The following is a 16,917-nucleotide window of genomic DNA, read 5'->3' as shown; positions in this document are numbered from 1 at the left end:
GGTGCTGTGTTTAAAGAGGTGGAGTTATGCAGATCTAAAACGCGTGGATTGCAGCAGCAGCAAGCCGAAAAGTGCAGGCATGTAAGGGATCTAGAGGTTGACAACATGTCTTCTTAACGGGAGTCCAGGAGCTCATCTCCACAAATGGACTTTTCAGGATCCTTGGGTGGCTCCGTAGTTTGAAACCAATTCTGGTTATCGCTTCTCGGCCTTTTGGCTAAGATCAAGTGTAGTATCTGTTCTTATCAGTTTAATATCTGATACGTCCCCTATCTGGGGACCATATATTAAATGGATTTTTAGAACAGGGAGATGGAAAAAGAGCTTGCTCTGTCCACTCCACGCATTGACCTGGTATTGCAGTATCTCCAGGACCGGTGCACCCCTTCTTTAATGCAGTTTCTAAAATCAGAAAGAATTGAATTCAATGTTTTTTGTTCATTTTGCTTGTTTGTCGGATTTGGGGATGGACTCTTTGGCTTTGCTTTTCTTCTCCTCGTTGGATTTTTCATGTTCAAAGTTGCAGAAGCCAGATTACAAGCTCATTTTGGTTCAACTTCAGCAACTGTGCATTGCATTGCCATGTAATGTGATGCAATGCTATCTTTCTAGCTCTCCCTTTTTACTTCCTTTTGGATAAACAGACATATTAGGCAAGCATTTTGGAGCTTTCACCTAAATAACTACAGGTGGTGAGATAAGCTGCACAATATAATTGACCTTTCAGTATATTGTTGCACACACACCATCTATTTAGCAAATGCCCTTGTTATCAACAGCAGCCTTTTAAACTCACCTGAGCTAACAGGTATGTGCGCTGGTTACTCTGCTGCGCTTAAAATTTCTTTTTTGGTTTGCTACAATGCCTTTTCTGAAACGTTGTCTCCTTCTGCTGGAACACTGACTTCTTTCATTTAATGCCTGCAGACTATAAAAGAGAACCCAACCCAAAAAGTTTGGTTGATTAGTCTGTGGCATTCTGTTAAACTGTTGCTTATGGCGGTCTCTGTGAGCTTCTCAGCGACATTCAGCCAGCCAGGTATCCTGCCTGCAGTAGATGGAATGTGGCAATGGAACGCTGGCTGCGCGTGTCATAATAGGCTCTGAGCCTTTATATACCTGTGCACAGCAGCAGCCACCTTCAGTCTGCTGCTGGACAGCCAGCAGCAGCAGCAGCAGGAGAGGTATGTAATCAGGAGCCCTCCTGCTAAGGGTAGACAGCTGCTCGTTCCACCCCACCCCCCGCCTTAATTGGTTCTCCTCCCTTCCAACGGTGTTGAGGCAGGTGGGAACAGCAGGGGGTGAAGGTGCTGTGTTTAAAGAGGTGGAGTTATGCAGATCTAAAACGCGTGGATTGCAGCAGCAGCAAGCCGAAAAGTGCAGGCATGTAAGGGATCTAGAGGTTGACAACATGTCTTCTTAACGGGAGTCCAGGAGCTCATCTCCACAAATGGACTTTTCAGGATCCTTGGGTGGCTCCGTAGTTTGAAACCAATTCTGGCTATCGCTTCTCGGCCTTTTGGCTAAGATCAAGTGTAGTATCTGTTCTTATCAGTTTAATATCTGATACATCCCCTATCTGGGGACCATATATTAAATGGATTTTTAGAACAGGGAGATGGAAAAAGAGCTTGCTCTGTCCACTCCACGCATTGACCTGGTATTGCAGTATCTCCAGGACCGGTGCACCCCTTCTTTAATGCAGTTTCTAAAATCAGAAAGAATTGAATTCAATGTTTTTTGTTCATTTTGCTTGTTTGTCGGATTTGGGGATGGACTCTTTGGCTTTGCTTTTCTTCTCCTCATTGGATTTTTCATGTTCAAAGTTGCAGAAGCCAGATTACAAGCTCATTTTGGTTCAACTTCAGCAACTGTGCATTGCATTGCCATGTAATGTGATGCAATGCTATCTTTCTAGCTCTCCCTTTTTACTTCCTTTTGGATAAACAGACATATTAGGCAAGCATTTTGGAGCTTTCACCTAAATAACTACAGGTGGTGAGATAAGCTGCACAATATAATTGACCTTTCAGTATATTGTTGCACACACACCATCTATTTAGCAAATGCCCTTGTTATCAACAGCAGCCTTTTAAACTCACCTGAGCTAACAGGTATGTGCGCTGGTTACTCTGCTGCGCTTAAAATTTCTTTTTTGGTTTGCTACAATGCCTTTTCTGAAACGTTGTCTCCTTCTGCTGGAACACTGACTTCTTTCATTTAATGCCTGCAGACTATAAAAGAGAACCCAACCCAAAAAGTTTGGTTGATTAGTCTGTGGCATTCTGTTAAACTGTTGCTTATGGCGGTCTCTGTGAGCTTCTCAGCGACATTCAGCCAGCCAGGTATCCTGCCTGCAGTAGATGGAATGTGGCAATGGAACGCTGGCTGCGCGTGTCATAATAGGCTCTGAGCCTTTATATACCTGTGCACAGCAGCAGCCACCTTCAGTCTGCTGCTGGACAGCCAGCAGCAGCAGCAGCAGGAGAGGTATGTAATCAGGAGCCCTCCTGCTAAGGGTAGACAGCTGCTCGTTCCACCCCACCCCCCGCCTTAATTGGTTCTCCTCCCTTCCAACGGTGTTGAGGCGGGTGGGAACAGCAGGGGGTGAAGGTGCTGTGTTTAAAGAGGTGGAGTTATGCAGATCTAAAACGCGTGGATTGCAGCAGCAGCAAGCCGAAAAGTGCAGGCATGTAAGGGATCTAGAGGTTGACAACATGTCCTCTTAACGGGAGTCCAGGAGCTCATCTCCACAAATGGACTTTTCAGGATCCTTGGGTGGCTCCGTAGTTTGAAACCAATTCTGGTTATCGCTTCTCGGCCTTTTGGCTAAGATCAAGTGTAGTATCTGTTCTTATCAGTTTAATATCTGATACGTCCCCTATCTGGGGACCATATATTAAATGGATTTTTAGAACAGGGAGATGGAAAAAGAGCTTGCTCTGTCCACTCCACGCATTGACCTGGTATTGCAGTATCTCCAGGACCGGTGCACCCCTTCTTTAATGCAGTTTCTAAAATCAGAAAGAATTGAATTCAATGTTTTTTGTTCATTTTGCTTGTTTGTCGGATTTGGGGATGGACTCTTTGGCTTTGCTTTTCTTCTCCTCATTGGATTTTTCATGTTCAAAGTTGCAGAAGCCAGATTACAAGCTCATTTTGGTTCAACTTCAGCAACTGTGCATTGCATTGCCATGTAATGTGATGCAATGCTATCTTTCTAGCTCTCCCTTTTTACTTCCTTTTGGATAAACAGACATATTAGGCAAGCATTTTGGAGCTATCACCTAAATAACTACAGGTGGTGAGATAAGCTGCACAATATAATTGACCTTTCAGTATATTGTTGCACACACACCATCTATTTAGCAAATGCCCTTGTTATCAACAGCAGCCTTTTAAACTCACCTGAGCTAACAGGTATGTGCGCTGGTTACTCTGCTGCGCTTAAAATTTCTTTTTTGGTTTGCTACAATGCCTTTTCTGAAACGTTGTCTCCTTCTGCTGGAACACTGACTTCTTTCATTTAATGCCTGCAGACTATAAAAGAGAACCCAACCCAAAAAGTTTGGTTGATTAGTCTGTGGCATTCTGTTAAACTGTTGCTTATGGCGGTCTCTGTGAGCTTCTCAGCGACATTCAGCCAGCCAGGTATCCTGCCTGCAGTAGATGGAATGTGGCAATGGAACGCTGGCTGCGCGTGTCATAATAGGCTCTGAGCCTTTATATACCTGTGCACAGCAGCAGCCACCTTCAGTCTGCTGCTGGACAGCCAGCAGCAGCAGCAGCAGGAGAGGTATGTAATCAGGAGCCCTCCTGCTAAGGGTAGACAGCTGCTCGTTCCACCCCACCCCCCGCCTTAATTGGTTCTCCTCCCTTCCAACGGTGTTGAGGCGGGTGGGAACAGCAGGGGGTGAAGGTGCTGTGTTTAAAGAGGTGGAGTTATGCAGATCTAAAACGCGTGGATTGCAGCAGCAGCAAGCCGAAAAGTGCAGGCATGTAAGGGATCTAGAGGTTGACAACATGTCTTCTTAACGGGAGTCCAGGAGCTCATCTCCACAAATGGACTTTTCAGGATCCTTGGGTGGCTCCGTAGTTTGAAACCAATTCTGGTTATCGCTTCTCGGCCTTTTGGCTAAGATCAAGTGTAGTATCTGTTCTTATCAGTTTAATATCTGATACGTCCCCTATCTGGGGACCATATATTAAATGGATTTTTAGAACAGGGAGATGGAAAAAGAGCTTGCTCTGTCCACTCCACGCATTGACCTGGTATTGCAGTATCTCCAGGACCGGTGCACCCCTTCTTTAATGCAGTTTCTAAAATCAGAAAGAATTGAATTCAATGTTTTTTGTTCATTTTGCTTGTTTGTCGGATTTGGGGATGGACTCTTTGGCTTTGCTTTTCTTCTCCTCATTGGATTTTTCATGTTCAAAGTTGCAGAAGCCAGATTACAAGCTCATTTTGGTTCAACTTCAGCAACTGTGCATTGCATTGCCATGTAATGTGATGCAATGCTATCTTTCTAGCTCTCCCTTTTTACTTCCTTTTGGATAAACAGACATATTAGGCAAGCATTTTGGAGCTTTCACCTAAATAACTACAGGTGGTGAGATAAGCTGCACAATATAATTGACCTTTCAGTATATTGTTGCACACACACCATCTATTTAGCAAATTGCCTTGTTATCAAAAGCAGCCTTTTAAACTCACCTGAGCTAACAGGTATGTGCGCTGGTTACTCTGCTGCGCTTAAAATTTCTTTTTTGGTTTGCTACAATGCCTTTTCTGAAACGTTGTCTCCTTCTGCTGGAACACTGACTTCTTTCATTTAATGCCTGCAGACTATAAAAGAGAACCCAACCCAAAAAGTTTGGTTGATTAGTCTGTGGCATTCTGTTAAACTGTTGCTTATGGCGGTCTCTGTGAGCTTCTCAGCGACATTCAGCCAGCCAGGTATCCTGCCTGCAGTAGATGGAATGTGGCAATGGAACGCTGGCTGCGCGTGTCATAATAGGCTCTGAGCCTTTATATACCTGTGCACAGCAGCAGCCACCTTCAGTCTGCTGCTGGACAGCCAGCAGCAGCAGCAGCAGGAGAGGTATGTAATCAGGAGCCCTCCTGCTAAGGGTAGACAGCTGCTCGTTCCACCCCACCCCCCGCCTTAATTGGTTCTCCTCCCTTCCAACGGTGTTGAGGCGGGTGGGAACAGCAGGGGGTGAAGGTGCTGTGTTTAAAGAGGTGGAGTTATGCAGATCTAAAACGCGTGGATTGCAGCAGCAGCAAGCCGAAAAGTGCAGGCATGTAAGGGATCTAGAGGTTGACAACATGTCTTCTTAACGGGAGTCCAGGAGCTCATCTCCACAAATGGACTTTTCAGGATCCTTGGGTGGCTCCGTAGTTTGAAACCAATTCTGGTTATCGCTTCTCGGCCTTTTGGCTAAGATCAAGTGTAGTATCTGTTCTTATCAGTTTAATATCTGATACGTCCCCTATCTGGGGACCATATATTAAATGGATTTTTAGAACAGGGAGATGGAAAAAGAGCTTGCTCTGTCCACTCCACGCATTGACCTGGTATTGCAGTATCTCCAGGACCGGTGCACCCCTTCTTTAATGCAGTTTCTAAAATCAGAAAGAATTGAATTCAATGTTTTTTGTTCATTTTGCTTGTTTGTCGGATTTGGGGATGGACTCTTTGGCTTTGCTTTTCTTCTCCTCATTGGATTTTTCATGTTCAAAGTTGCAGAAGCCAGATTACAAGCTCATTTTGGTTCAACTTCAGCAACTGTGCATTGCATTGCCATGTAATGTGATGCAATGCTATCTTTCTAGCTCTCCCTTTTTACTTCCTTTTGGATAAACAGACATATTAGGCAAGCATTTTGGAGCTTTCACCTAAATAACTACAGGTGGTGAGATAAGCTGCACAATATAATTGACCTTTCAGTATATTGTTGCACACACACCATCTATTTAGCAAATGCCCTTGTTATCAACAGCAGCCTTTTAAACTCACCTGAGCTAACAGGTATGTGCGCTGGTTACTCTGCTGCGCTTAAAATTTCTTTTTTGGTTTGCTACAATGCCTTTTCTGAAACGTTGTCTCCTTCTGCTGGAACACTGACTTCTTTCATTTAATGCCTGCAGACTATAAAAGAGAACCCAACCCAAAAAGTTTGGTTGATTAGTCTGTGGCATTCTGTTAAACTGTTGCTTATGGCGGTCTCTGTGAGCTTCTCAGCGACATTCAGCCAGCCAGGTATCCTGCCTGCAGTAGATGGAATGTGGCAATGGAACGCTGGCTGCGCGTGTCATAATAGGCTCTGAGCCTTTATATACCTGTGCACAGCAGCAGCCACCTTCAGTCTGCTGCTGGACAGCCAGCAGCAGCAGCAGCAGGAGAGGTATGTAATCAGGAGCCCTCCTGCTAAGGGTAGACAGCTGCTCGTTCCACCCCACCCCCCGCCTTAATTGGTTCTCCTCCCTTCCAACGGTGTTGAGGCGGGTGGGAACAGCAGGGGGTGAAGGTGCTGTGTTTAAAGAGGTGGAGTTATGCAGATCTAAAACGCGTGGATTGCAGCAGCAGCAAGCCGAAAAGTGCAGGCATGTAAGGGATCTAGAGGTTGACAACATGTCTTCTTAACGGGAGTCCAGGAGCTCATCTCCACAAATGGACTTTTCAGGATCCTTGGGTGGCTCCGTAGTTTGAAACCAATTCTGGTTATCGCTTCTCGGCCTTTTGGCTAAGATCAAGTGTAGTATCTGTTCTTATCAGTTTAATATCTGATACGTCCCCTATCTGGGGACCATATATTAAATGGATTTTTAGAACAGGGAGATGGAAAAAGAGCTTGCTCTGTCCACTCCACGCATTGACCTGGTATTGCAGTATCTCCAGGACCGGTGCACCCCTTCTTTAATGCAGTTTCTAAAATCAGAAAGAATTGAATTCAATGTTTTTTGTTCATTTTGCTTGTTTGTCTGATTTGGGGATGGACTCTTTGGCTTTGCTTTTCTTCTCCTCATTGGATTTTTCATGTTCAAAGTTGCAGAAGCCAGATTACAAGCTCATTTTGGTTCAACTTCAGCAACTGTGCATTGCATTGCCATGTAATGTGATGCAATGCTATCTTTCTAGCTCTCCCTTTTTACTTCCTTTTGGATAAACAGACATATTAGGCAAGCATTTTGGAGCTTTCACCTAAATAACTACAGGTGGTGAGATAAGCTGCACAATATAATTGACCTTTCAGTATATTGTTGCACACACACCATCTATTCAGCAAATGCCCTTGTTATCAACAGCAGCCTTTTAAACTCACCTGAGCTAACAGGTATGTGCGCTGGTTACTCTGCTGCGCTTAAAATTTCTTTTTTGGTTTGCTACAATGCCTTTTCTGAAACGTTGTCTCCTTCTGCTGGAACACTGACTTCTTTCATTTAATGCCTGCAGACTATAAAAGAGAACCCAACCCAAAAAGTTTGGTTGATTAGTCTGTGGCATTCTGTTAAACTGTTGCTTATGGCGGTCTCTGTGAGCTTCTCAGCGACATTCAGCCAGCCAGGTATCCTGCCTGCAGTAGATGGAATGTGGCAATGGAACGCTGGCTGCGCGTGTCATAATAGGCTCTGAGCCTTTATATACCTGTGCACAGCAGCAGCCACCTTCAGTCTGCTGCTGGACAGCCAGCAGCAGCAGCAGCAGGAGAGGTATGTAATCAGGAGCCCTCCTGCTAAGGGTAGACAGCTGCTCGTTCCACCCCACCCCCCGCCTTAATTGGTTCTCCTCCCTTCCAACGGTGTTGAGGCGGGTGGGAACAGCAGGGGGTGAAGGTGCTGTGTTTAAAGAGGTGGAGTTATGCAGATCTAAAACGTGTGGATTGCAGCAGCAGCAAGCCGAAAAGTGCAGGCATGTAAGGGATCTAGAGGTTGACAACATGTCTTCTTAATGGGAGTCCAGGAGCTCATCTCCACAAATGGACTTTTCAGGATCCTTGGGTGGCTCCGTAGTTTGAAACCAATTCTGGTTATCGCTTCTCGGCCTTTTGGCTCAGATCTGTAATGGGTCTAGTCATTTGGCTGTCTGTGCATTAACTCTTGGCCCTGTGGCATCGCCATTTTATGGCTTAAGCCACTTGCTGCTATAAGGAGTTGGCCAGTAGACACGACTAGCGATAATGGGACGCATTCGATACGCTGGGCCCGGTGAGGCTCGAGTGAAGTTTGGAATCCAGATTGATGTGGAAGAAGGCAAAGAAGGAATCTTTACCCTCAGCTTCGTGGTGAAGGAGATTTTGTTTGGACTCCTTGAAGTGAAGAAGGAAGAAATCTTGTGCCTCCAGCAATTCAAAAGCAAGTATAATCTTGTATTTACTTCTATGGCTGTTTGCAACAATTTCTATGATTGTTTGAAAAAGAATCTGGACAATCAATATTTGGATGGGCTGACTTTTGTCATCTTGTATTGCTCCAAAGAGGTACCTCTGACTGTTTTCATGTACAACCCACATGTGGACTTGGCTTTGATTTATGCCTTTCTAAATAGGCACTGCTATATTACCAAGGTGGCAGTAAAAGTCATGAATGAGGAGGAACTATGGACCGGTAAATATCGTTTCATGGTCAAGTTCCGGGAAAGTCCTGATGAACCAGGGGGTATACATTATCCTCCATCAAATTTTTCCATTGGGAGTGAGCGGGGTTACCTGTTCTTCCCCAATGCGCCCAGGTTTTGTCGTCATTGTAGGAGGTATGGCCATACTCAGGAAGCATGCGACATCAGACAGATTATTTGCAGGAAGTGCAATGAGGTGGGTCATTCTTCCAATAATTGCAAAAATGAAATAGTCTGTAATCTCTGCGGAGAGAAGGGGCATGCCTTCAGAGACTGTATATTCCATCCTGGTTCATATGCAGGGGCAGCGGGAAGGGGAAGGAGAAGAAATGAATCTCCTGCACCCACAGCTACAACTCCGACTGCTCCAACTCCGACTGCTCCGATATCTACTCTGGCTTTCCTGGATGAGGAGGAGGCTCGGGTTGCTTTTCCAGAACTGGTTCATGTGAATGTAAGAGGAAATATGGAGCTGGCACCTGAGCCACCGGTGCAGAGGGCCGCGTCTGTGGCTTCAGATGTCAGTGAGTCTGAGACAATAACTGATGATCGTATAGGCATGGAAGTGGCCCCGGTGGAGGATCTGGAGGCTGAAATTCCAGACATGATGGTTACATTGCAGGGGGAAGAGGAGTCTGATCTGACCAGAACACCGCATGTGGCCTGGAGCGATGTCGTTTCTGACCTTGAGGAGGAGGGAGGTCAGGGGGACTTTGACCCCCAGCGGCGGGATTATAGTTCAGATGAAGATGGAGGCGCTTCAGTGAAGAAAAAGAAGAAAACTGAACCATCCTTTTCCCCTTTAAGTGACTGCAGTGTGAGTCCAGCCCGGGTGTACCCTACTGCATCCGATCCCCAAGATGTGTCTTTTTTGGGGGAAGGCACAAACTACGATATCTGCACGTCCAGCGTCCTACCCCCAGAAGGGTTAGGATGATGTACAGGTGGGCATGTTGTCGTGACCTGCCACATCAAATTAATAGATGGGTGCCCAAGTTGCTCTCAGCATCTTGTCGCTAAATGTTAGGCTGATTAAATCTGAGTCGAGAAGAGTGGCAATTTTGGACTACTTGAGCAACTTGGATGCGGACGTATACTGTGTCCAGGAGTGTGGGATCTCCGATCCCTTAAGTGAAAATGCATGGCCTTTAGGTCAAAGTGTGTGGTCTGGTTCTGTATGTAATAAAAATTGTGGGGTAGGTGTTTTGGTGAAGGGTTATAGTGTTAAGATAGAAAGTTACATGGTGGTGGAGGCGGGGAGGTGTGTAATATGTAAGTTAAATTGTAGGGGGTGGAGGGTTAGGGTGGTAAATATGTATGCACCAATAGATAAAGGGGAGAGGCTGGAAATTTTTGAGAAATTATGTTTTTTTTTATCTGGCAAAATGCCAATAATTTTTGTTGGAGATTTCAATTGTGTGACGGAGGGGGATAAGATGGATGTTACAGGTAAAAGACTCAAGAGTCTTGTGGCGGATTTTTCCTTACAGGATGCTGCGGAAGTTTTTTTAGGTAATCCACCTCCTGCGACCTATAAGGCCGACAGGGGAGGCATAGAGTCTAGAATAGACCGTATCTTCTTTTCTTCACAAAATGTTATTTGTAGGAATTTCCAGCAGGAAGATGTTCCCTTCTCTGACCATGTGTGTTTGAGGGCACGTCTAGAAGGTAAGATTTCCTTTGTATATGGTGGTGGCGTGTGGAAACTTAATGTGCGTTTGCTGGAAGATAATAGGATCATGCGTGATTTTAGGCGAATGTATGTTAGGTGGAGGGATAAAAAAAGTGATTTCAGGAATGTGCTTGAGTGGTGGGACTGGATGAAGAGTGAGATTGGTTTTTTCTTTAGAAAAAGGGGCAGGAGGAAAGCAGCAATGAATAGAGCAAAATTTAATGATTTAAGCTCTAGACTGGAGTGGCTGAGGAAGTTAAGGATGATTGGAGTGGATGTGGATGTTTTGATGTGTCAAGTGAAAGAAGAGATTAAGAAATATATTGAGGGTAAAGGGAAAGAAATTATTTACCGTTCTAAGATTGAACATTTGGAGAAAAATGAGAAATGCACAAGGTTTTTTTTCAAAAAAGTTTTTGGGAAGAAAGTAGATATGGATGAGGTGGTGAATGGTGATGGGGTGTGTGTGAGTGGGAAGGATGTGATGCAGGAGGTGGTGTTGTTTTATAAGGAGTTGTATGGGGAAAAATGGGTTGATGATAGGATGTTGACTGATGCTTTGGGGTGTTTAGAAGGTTGTTTGGGTGAGGATGAACGTGAAATATTGGATGATGTAATTGTGTTGGATGAAGTTAAAAAAGTGGTGATGTCTGCGAGTAAGAATAAAACACCTGGGAAGGATGGACTGCCCGTGGAGTTATATGTTAAGGAATGGGACACGATGGGAAATGACTTATTGGAGGTGTGCCAGTATATGTTCACGGAGAATATGTTGAGTGAATCTATGAGAGATGGGGTGGTGGTTTTGGTTCATAAGAAAGGTGATAAAAAGGATTTGGGGAATTGGAGGCCAATCACCCTTTTGAATGCAGACTATAAGGTGTTTAGTAAATTGTTGGCTAGCCGGATGCGGGAAGTGATTGGCGGTGTGGTGGATGAAGATCAAGTGTGTGCAGTGCCTGGGAGAAGTATGACTGAAAATTTGGTGTTGTTGCGTGATGTGATTGGGGATTGTATGAGTCGTAAGCAGAAATGTTTGTTGTTTTCGGTTGATTTTGAAAAAGCTTTTGACCGTGTGTCACATAGCTTTATGTTTAAGGTTTTGTCTAAGATGGGTTATTCCAGGAATTTTGTAAACTGTGTTAGGAGTTTGTATTGTAATGTTTCAAGTGAATTTTTGGTGAATGGGTGGTTGAGTGAGAAAGTGAGAATTAAATCAGGAGTGCGTCAGGGGTGCCCTATGTCCCCTTTTTTGTTTATTAGTGTGATTGAAGTGTTGATGTGTATGGTTAGGAAGGATAAGGTTATGAGAGGTGTGATTATTCCTAGGAGTAATGGAAAGGATGTGAGAATTCTAGGTTACATGGATGATGTAGTGATTGTGAGTGGGAATATGGCTGCGATGAGTAGGGCAAGGTTGATATTAAGTTTGTTTTGTAGTGTCTCAGCTTTTAAGGTCAATTGGACTAAGAGTTCCTTTAAATGTTTTGGTGAGAGGAATGTACGGATGGATGGTGTGAGGTGTGAGGATGGTGCAATAAAGGTGCTTGGGATTAAGTTTAATGATGATTTGAAAGGAAATGAGAGTTGGGAAGATTGTGGGGTGAGAGTGGTGCGCAAGTTGAATTTTTGGCGAATGAGAGAACTAACTCTGACTGGGAAAGTTCTGATTATTAAGGCGGTTATTTTGCCTATTTTGTTGTTTGTTGCGAATGTATATCCTGCTGCTTTTAAGAAAATTAGGAAAACTGAGAAATTCATCTTTAATTTTCTTTGGGGAAGTCGCATGGAGAAATTGAAACGGGAATATGTCTATAAGTTATGTGTAAATGGTGGTTTGGATTTTCCAAATATTGATTTCTTTTTAGGGATTAGTTACGTGAAAATGGTGGTGGTGGTTCTAGGGAAAAGTAATAAGTGTGCTTATATGATGAAGTATTCGGCTGGATGGATGCTTTATGGCTTAAAGTGGGTCAAAAGGGATGCTAGAGTGCCTGTTGCTTTTAAGTGTCCTGTATGGTATGGTTGTGTTGAGAAATTTGTAAGGAAGTATGATTTGTTGTCCGTTAACATGAGTGATTTTAGGCAAAAGAAGAAAGTCATTAGGATGGTGCGTGAGCGTGAGGTGGTATGTAATATCAATGGGTTGAGAGGGGAGGAAGTAACCGAGATGTGGAGAAAATTAAGTATAGATGGTGTGACTAACAGACAGAGAGATATCGCTTGGATGATATTGCATGACATTTTGCCTGTTAGAGATGTGCAAAAGAAGAAGGATTTAGTTAAATCTGAGGTATGCCCGAGGGATGGATGTGGTTTGAGAGAGCATGTTAGACATATGGTATGGGATTGTGATTTTGCATATGATGTATGGAAGGGTATAGGGGGACTTTGCAAGGAATTGGTGGGTGTAAAGTATGTTAATTGGAAACTTGCTATGTTTGGGATGGGTGCATGTAGTAGAATTAAGGATAGGATTTTATGGTTGTTGGTGGTGTGTGTAATTGAAAGTTTGTGGGATGCGAGGAATTTGTTAGTTTTTAAAAGGAAGAAAATGTCAGTTAATGAATGTTTGAGATTGATTCTGTCACGTATGTATGTAATATACCTCTGGGATCAGGAACGTGGAAGTATTATAGATGCTGAAGGGATCTGGAAGTTTAAAAAGTGGAGGTTTTTGGTAAAGTTTAATTAGTAGTGTATAATGTACCTGATGATAAGGTTTGGTTTTATTTTTGATTATATACCAAGTGTGATGAAAGGCTAAGTGTCAATGAAAGGCTTTTGTAAGTCGATTTGATTGAGCTTATGCTCCGGCCTATCTGATTTGGTTAAAAAAAAAAAAAAAAAAAAAAAATCTGTTCTTATCAGTTTAATATCTGATACGTCCCCTATCTGGGGACCATATATTAAATGGATTTTTAGAACAGGGAGATGGAAAAAGAGCTTGCTCTGTCCACTCCACGCATTGACCTGGTATTGCAGTATCTCCAGGACCGGTGCACCCCTTCTTTAATGCAGTTTCTAAAATCAGAAAGAATTGAATTCAATGTTTTTTGTTCATTTTGCTTGTTTGTCGGATTTGGGGATGGACTCTTTGGCTTTGCTTTTCTTCTCCTCATTGGATTTTTCATGTTCAAAGTTGCAGAAGCCAGATTACAAGCTCATTTTGGTTCAACTTCAGCAACTGTGCATTGCATTGCCATGTAATGTGATGCAATGCTATCTTTCTAGCTCTCCCTTTTTACTTCCTTTTGGATAAACAGACATATTAGGCAAGCATTTTGGAGCTTTCACCTAAATAACTACAGGTGGTGAGATAAGCTGCACAATATAATTGACCTTTCAGTATATTGTTGCACACACACCATCTATTTAGCAAATGCCCTTGTTATCAACAGCAGCCTTTTAAACTCACCTGAGCTAACAGGTATGTGCGCTGGTTACTCTGCTGCGCTTAAAATTTCTTTTTTGGTTTGCTACAATGCCTTTTCTGAAACGTTGTCTCCTTCTGCTGGAACACTGACTTCTTTCATTTAATGCCTGCAGACTATAAAAGAGAACCCAACCCAAAAAGTTTGGTTGATTAGTCTGTGGCATTCTGTTAAACTGTTGCTTATGGCGGTCTCTGTGAGCTTCTCAGCGACATTCAGCCAGCCAGGTATCCTGCCTGCAGTAGATGGAATGTGGCAATGGAACGCTGGCTGCGCGTGTCATAATAGGCTCTGAGCCTTTATATACCTGTGCACAGCAGCAGCCACCTTCAGTCTGCTGCTGGACAGCCAGCAGCAGCAGCAGCAGGAGAGGTATGTAATCAGGAGCCCTCCTGCTAAGGGTAGACAGCTGCTCGTTCCACCCCACCCCCCGCCTTAATTGGTTCTCCTCCCTTCCAACGGTGTTGAGGCGGGTGGGAACAGCAGGGGGTGAAGGTGCTGTGTTTAAAGAGGTGGAGTTATGCAGATCTAAAACGCGTGGATTGCAGCAGCAGCAAGCCGAAAAGTGCAGGCATGTAAGGGATCTAGAGGTTGACAACATGTCTTCTTAACGGGAGTCCAGGAGCTCATCTCCACAAATGGACTTTTCAGGATCCTTGGGTGGCTCCGTAGTTTGAAACCAATTCTGGTTATCGCTTCTCGGCCTTTTGGCTAAGATCAAGTGTAGTATCTGTTCTTATCAACTGGAGGGACTCAAGCCCGACTTGTGGAAGCCCAAAACTATCCACAAGCTAATCAGAGCCAAGGATGACGTGGAGAACATCACAGGACTTCACCAGGACACGCTGGAGACTGTGTGGACAAATGTGTCATCTGACAGGCTGACCAACGGGCACAAGGACTTGTCGTGGATGGCGATTCAGGGCGGACTGCCCGTCCGGTCATTCTTGCATGCCCAGAACCTGTGCAAGACCCGGTACTGCCCAAGGTGCCCCTTCGTGGAGGAAACATCTTTGCACACTTTTTGGGACTGCGGATTTGCACAGCGCCTATTGACTGCACTTGAGGACGACCTGAGGAACTCTGTCCCCAGGGCGAGCCTATCGCACCATTCTGTGCTTTACGGACTCTTCCCTGGGGTTCATACCGTCGGAGCCATCCAGGAGGCTTGGCGCCTTATGAACTGCTTCAAGGATGCCGTTTGGGTCGCCAGGAACCGGCTCATCTTGAGGAGGGAGAGGATGTCCATCCAGGACTGCCGCAGGCTGATCCACAGCCTGCTCAGAGACTATTCCATCATGGACGGTCCGGAGGACGAGGACGAGGACTAAACCCCTCCTCCCCCTCTCCCCTTATGTGTCTTGTCTTTCAATAAAGCTTCGGGCCTGTGATTTTCCCCTCCCCATCCCCTTTTTCCCAATCCCCATCCCTTATCACGGTTCGTCGTACTGTATTGATTGACATGCTTTTTCTTTCAGATTGAGTGTTTTGTGTAGCATAGGGGTGTGATGTGTCTAGTTAGTGCGTCGTATCCTCATGCTATGTAAATATGATGTAGAATTCTGTGTGTACTGGGCTGCGGCACTGTACACTGTCTGTTAACTTATTTTTTGTGCTAATAAAAGATATATTCAATCAAAAAAATCTGTTCTTATCAGTTTAATATCTGATACGTCCCCTATCTGGGGACCATATATTAAATGGATTTTTAGAACAGGGAGATGGAAAAAGAGCTTGCTCTGTCCACTCCACGCATTGACCTGGTATTGCAGTATCTCCAGGACCGGTGCACCCCTTCTTTAATGCAGTTTCTAAAATCAGAAAGAATTGAATTCAATGTTTTTTGTTCATTTTGCTTGTTTGTCGGATTTGGGGATGGACTCTTTGGCTTTGCTTTTCTTCTCCTCATTGGATTTTTCATGTTCAAAGTTGCAGAAGCCAGATTACAAGCTCATTTTGGTTCAACTTCAGCAACTGTGCATTGCATTGCCATGTAATGTGATGCAATGCTATCTTTCTAGCTCTCCCTTTTTACTTCCTTTTGGATAAACAGACATATTAGGCAAGCATTTTGGAGCTTTCACCTAAATAACTACAGGTGGTGAGATAAGCTGCACAATATAATTGACCTTTCAGTATATTGTTGCACACACACCATCTATTTAGCAAATGCCCTTGTTATCAACAGCAGCCTTTTAAACTCACCTGAGCTAACAGGTATGTGCGCTGGTTACTCTGCTGCGCTTAAAATTTCTTTTTTGGTTTGCTACAATGCCTTTTCTGAAACGTTGTCTCCTTCTGCTGGAACACTGACTTCTTTCATTTAATGCCTGCAGACTATAAAAGAGAACCCAACCCAAAAAGTTTGGTTGATTAGTCTGTGGCATTCTGTTAAACTGTTGCTTATGGCGGTCTCTGTGAGCTTCTCAGTGACATTCAGCCAGCCAGGTATCCTGCCTGCAGTAGATGGAATGTGGCAATGGAACGCTGGCTGCGCGTGTCATAATAGGCTCTGAGCCTTTATATACCTGTGCACAGCAGCAGCCACCTTCAGTCTGCTGCTGGACAGCCAGCAGCAGCAGCAGCAGGAGAGGTATGTAATCAGGAGCCCTCCTGCTAAGGGTAGACAGCTGCTCGTTCCACCCCACCCCCCGCCTTAATTGGTTCTCCTCCCTTCCAACGGTGTTGAGGCGGGTGGGAACAGCAGGGGGTGAAGGTGCTGTGTTTAAAGAGGTGGAGTTATGCAGATCTAAAACGCGTGGATTGCAGCAGCAGCAAGCCGAAAAGTGCAGGCATGTAAGGGATCTAGAGGTTGACAACATGTCTTCTTAACGGGAGTCCAGGAGCTCATCTCCACAAATGGACTTTTCAGGATCCTTGGGTGGCTCCGTAGTTTGAAACCAATTCTGGTTATCGCTTCTCGGCCTTTTGGCTAAGATCAAGTGTAGTATCTGTTCTTATCAACTGGAGGGACTCAAGCCCGACTTGTGGAAGCCCAAAACTATCCACAAGCTAATCAGAGCCAAGGATGACGTGGAGAACATCACAGGACTTCACCAGGACACGCTGGAGACTGTGTGGACAAATGTGTCATCTGACAGGCTGACCAACGGGCACAAGGACTTGTCGTGGATGGCGATTCAGGGCGGACTGCCCGTCCGGTCATTCTTGCATGCCCGGAACCTGTGCAAGA

The 16,917-nt window shown here is 44.6% G+C and overlaps 8 non-coding genes and 2 pseudogenes across 8 annotated transcripts; all 10 read left to right on the top strand.

Moving 5' to 3' along the window:
- The first annotated feature begins 197 nt into the window (after window positions 1-197).
- Window positions 198-388, top strand: LOC141214806 (U2 spliceosomal RNA). The gene has a single exon (XR_012284000.1). It is a non-coding gene; the product is annotated as a U2 spliceosomal RNA (small nuclear RNA).
- Window positions 389-1,503: 1,115 nt separating this feature from the next.
- Window positions 1,504-1,694, top strand: LOC141214865 (U2 spliceosomal RNA). Its single transcript, XR_012284057.1, has one exon. It is a non-coding gene; the product is annotated as a U2 spliceosomal RNA (small nuclear RNA).
- A 1,115-nt stretch (window positions 1,695-2,809) lies between these two features.
- LOC141214805 (U2 spliceosomal RNA) lies at window positions 2,810-3,000 on the top strand. The gene has a single exon (XR_012283999.1). It is a non-coding gene; the product is annotated as a U2 spliceosomal RNA (small nuclear RNA).
- Window positions 3,001-4,115: 1,115 nt separating this feature from the next.
- LOC141214804 (U2 spliceosomal RNA) lies at window positions 4,116-4,306 on the top strand. The gene has a single exon (XR_012283998.1). It is a non-coding gene; the product is annotated as a U2 spliceosomal RNA (small nuclear RNA).
- A 1,115-nt stretch (window positions 4,307-5,421) lies between these two features.
- LOC141214803 (U2 spliceosomal RNA) lies at window positions 5,422-5,612 on the top strand. The gene has a single exon (XR_012283997.1). It is a non-coding gene; the product is annotated as a U2 spliceosomal RNA (small nuclear RNA).
- Window positions 5,613-6,727: 1,115 nt separating this feature from the next.
- On the top strand, window positions 6,728-6,918 carry LOC141214801 (U2 spliceosomal RNA). Its single transcript, XR_012283995.1, has one exon. It is a non-coding gene; the product is annotated as a U2 spliceosomal RNA (small nuclear RNA).
- A 6,192-nt stretch (window positions 6,919-13,110) lies between these two features.
- Window positions 13,111-13,300, top strand: LOC141214951 (U2 spliceosomal RNA). The gene has a single exon (XR_012284132.1). It is a non-coding gene; the product is annotated as a U2 spliceosomal RNA (small nuclear RNA).
- Window positions 13,301-14,415: 1,115 nt separating this feature from the next.
- LOC141214994 (U2 spliceosomal RNA) lies at window positions 14,416-14,509 on the top strand (annotated as a pseudogene).
- An 818-nt stretch (window positions 14,510-15,327) lies between these two features.
- On the top strand, window positions 15,328-15,521 carry LOC141214925 (U2 spliceosomal RNA). Its single transcript, XR_012284113.1, has one exon. It is a non-coding gene; the product is annotated as a U2 spliceosomal RNA (small nuclear RNA).
- A 1,115-nt stretch (window positions 15,522-16,636) lies between these two features.
- Window positions 16,637-16,730, top strand: LOC141214993 (U2 spliceosomal RNA; annotated as a pseudogene).
- The last annotated feature ends 187 nt before the right edge of the window (window positions 16,731-16,917 follow it).

Source organism: Phyllobates terribilis, unplaced genomic scaffold (assembly GCF_046119375.1).
Source record: "Phyllobates terribilis strain yellow unplaced genomic scaffold, ASM4611937v1 Scaffold_223__1_contigs__length_3252167, whole genome shotgun sequence".
NCBI classification, from domain to species: domain Eukaryota; kingdom Metazoa; phylum Chordata; class Amphibia; order Anura; family Dendrobatidae; genus Phyllobates; species Phyllobates terribilis.
Note: the sequence above shows the minus strand (reverse complement) of the source record. Positions and strands in the feature narration are given on the sequence as shown.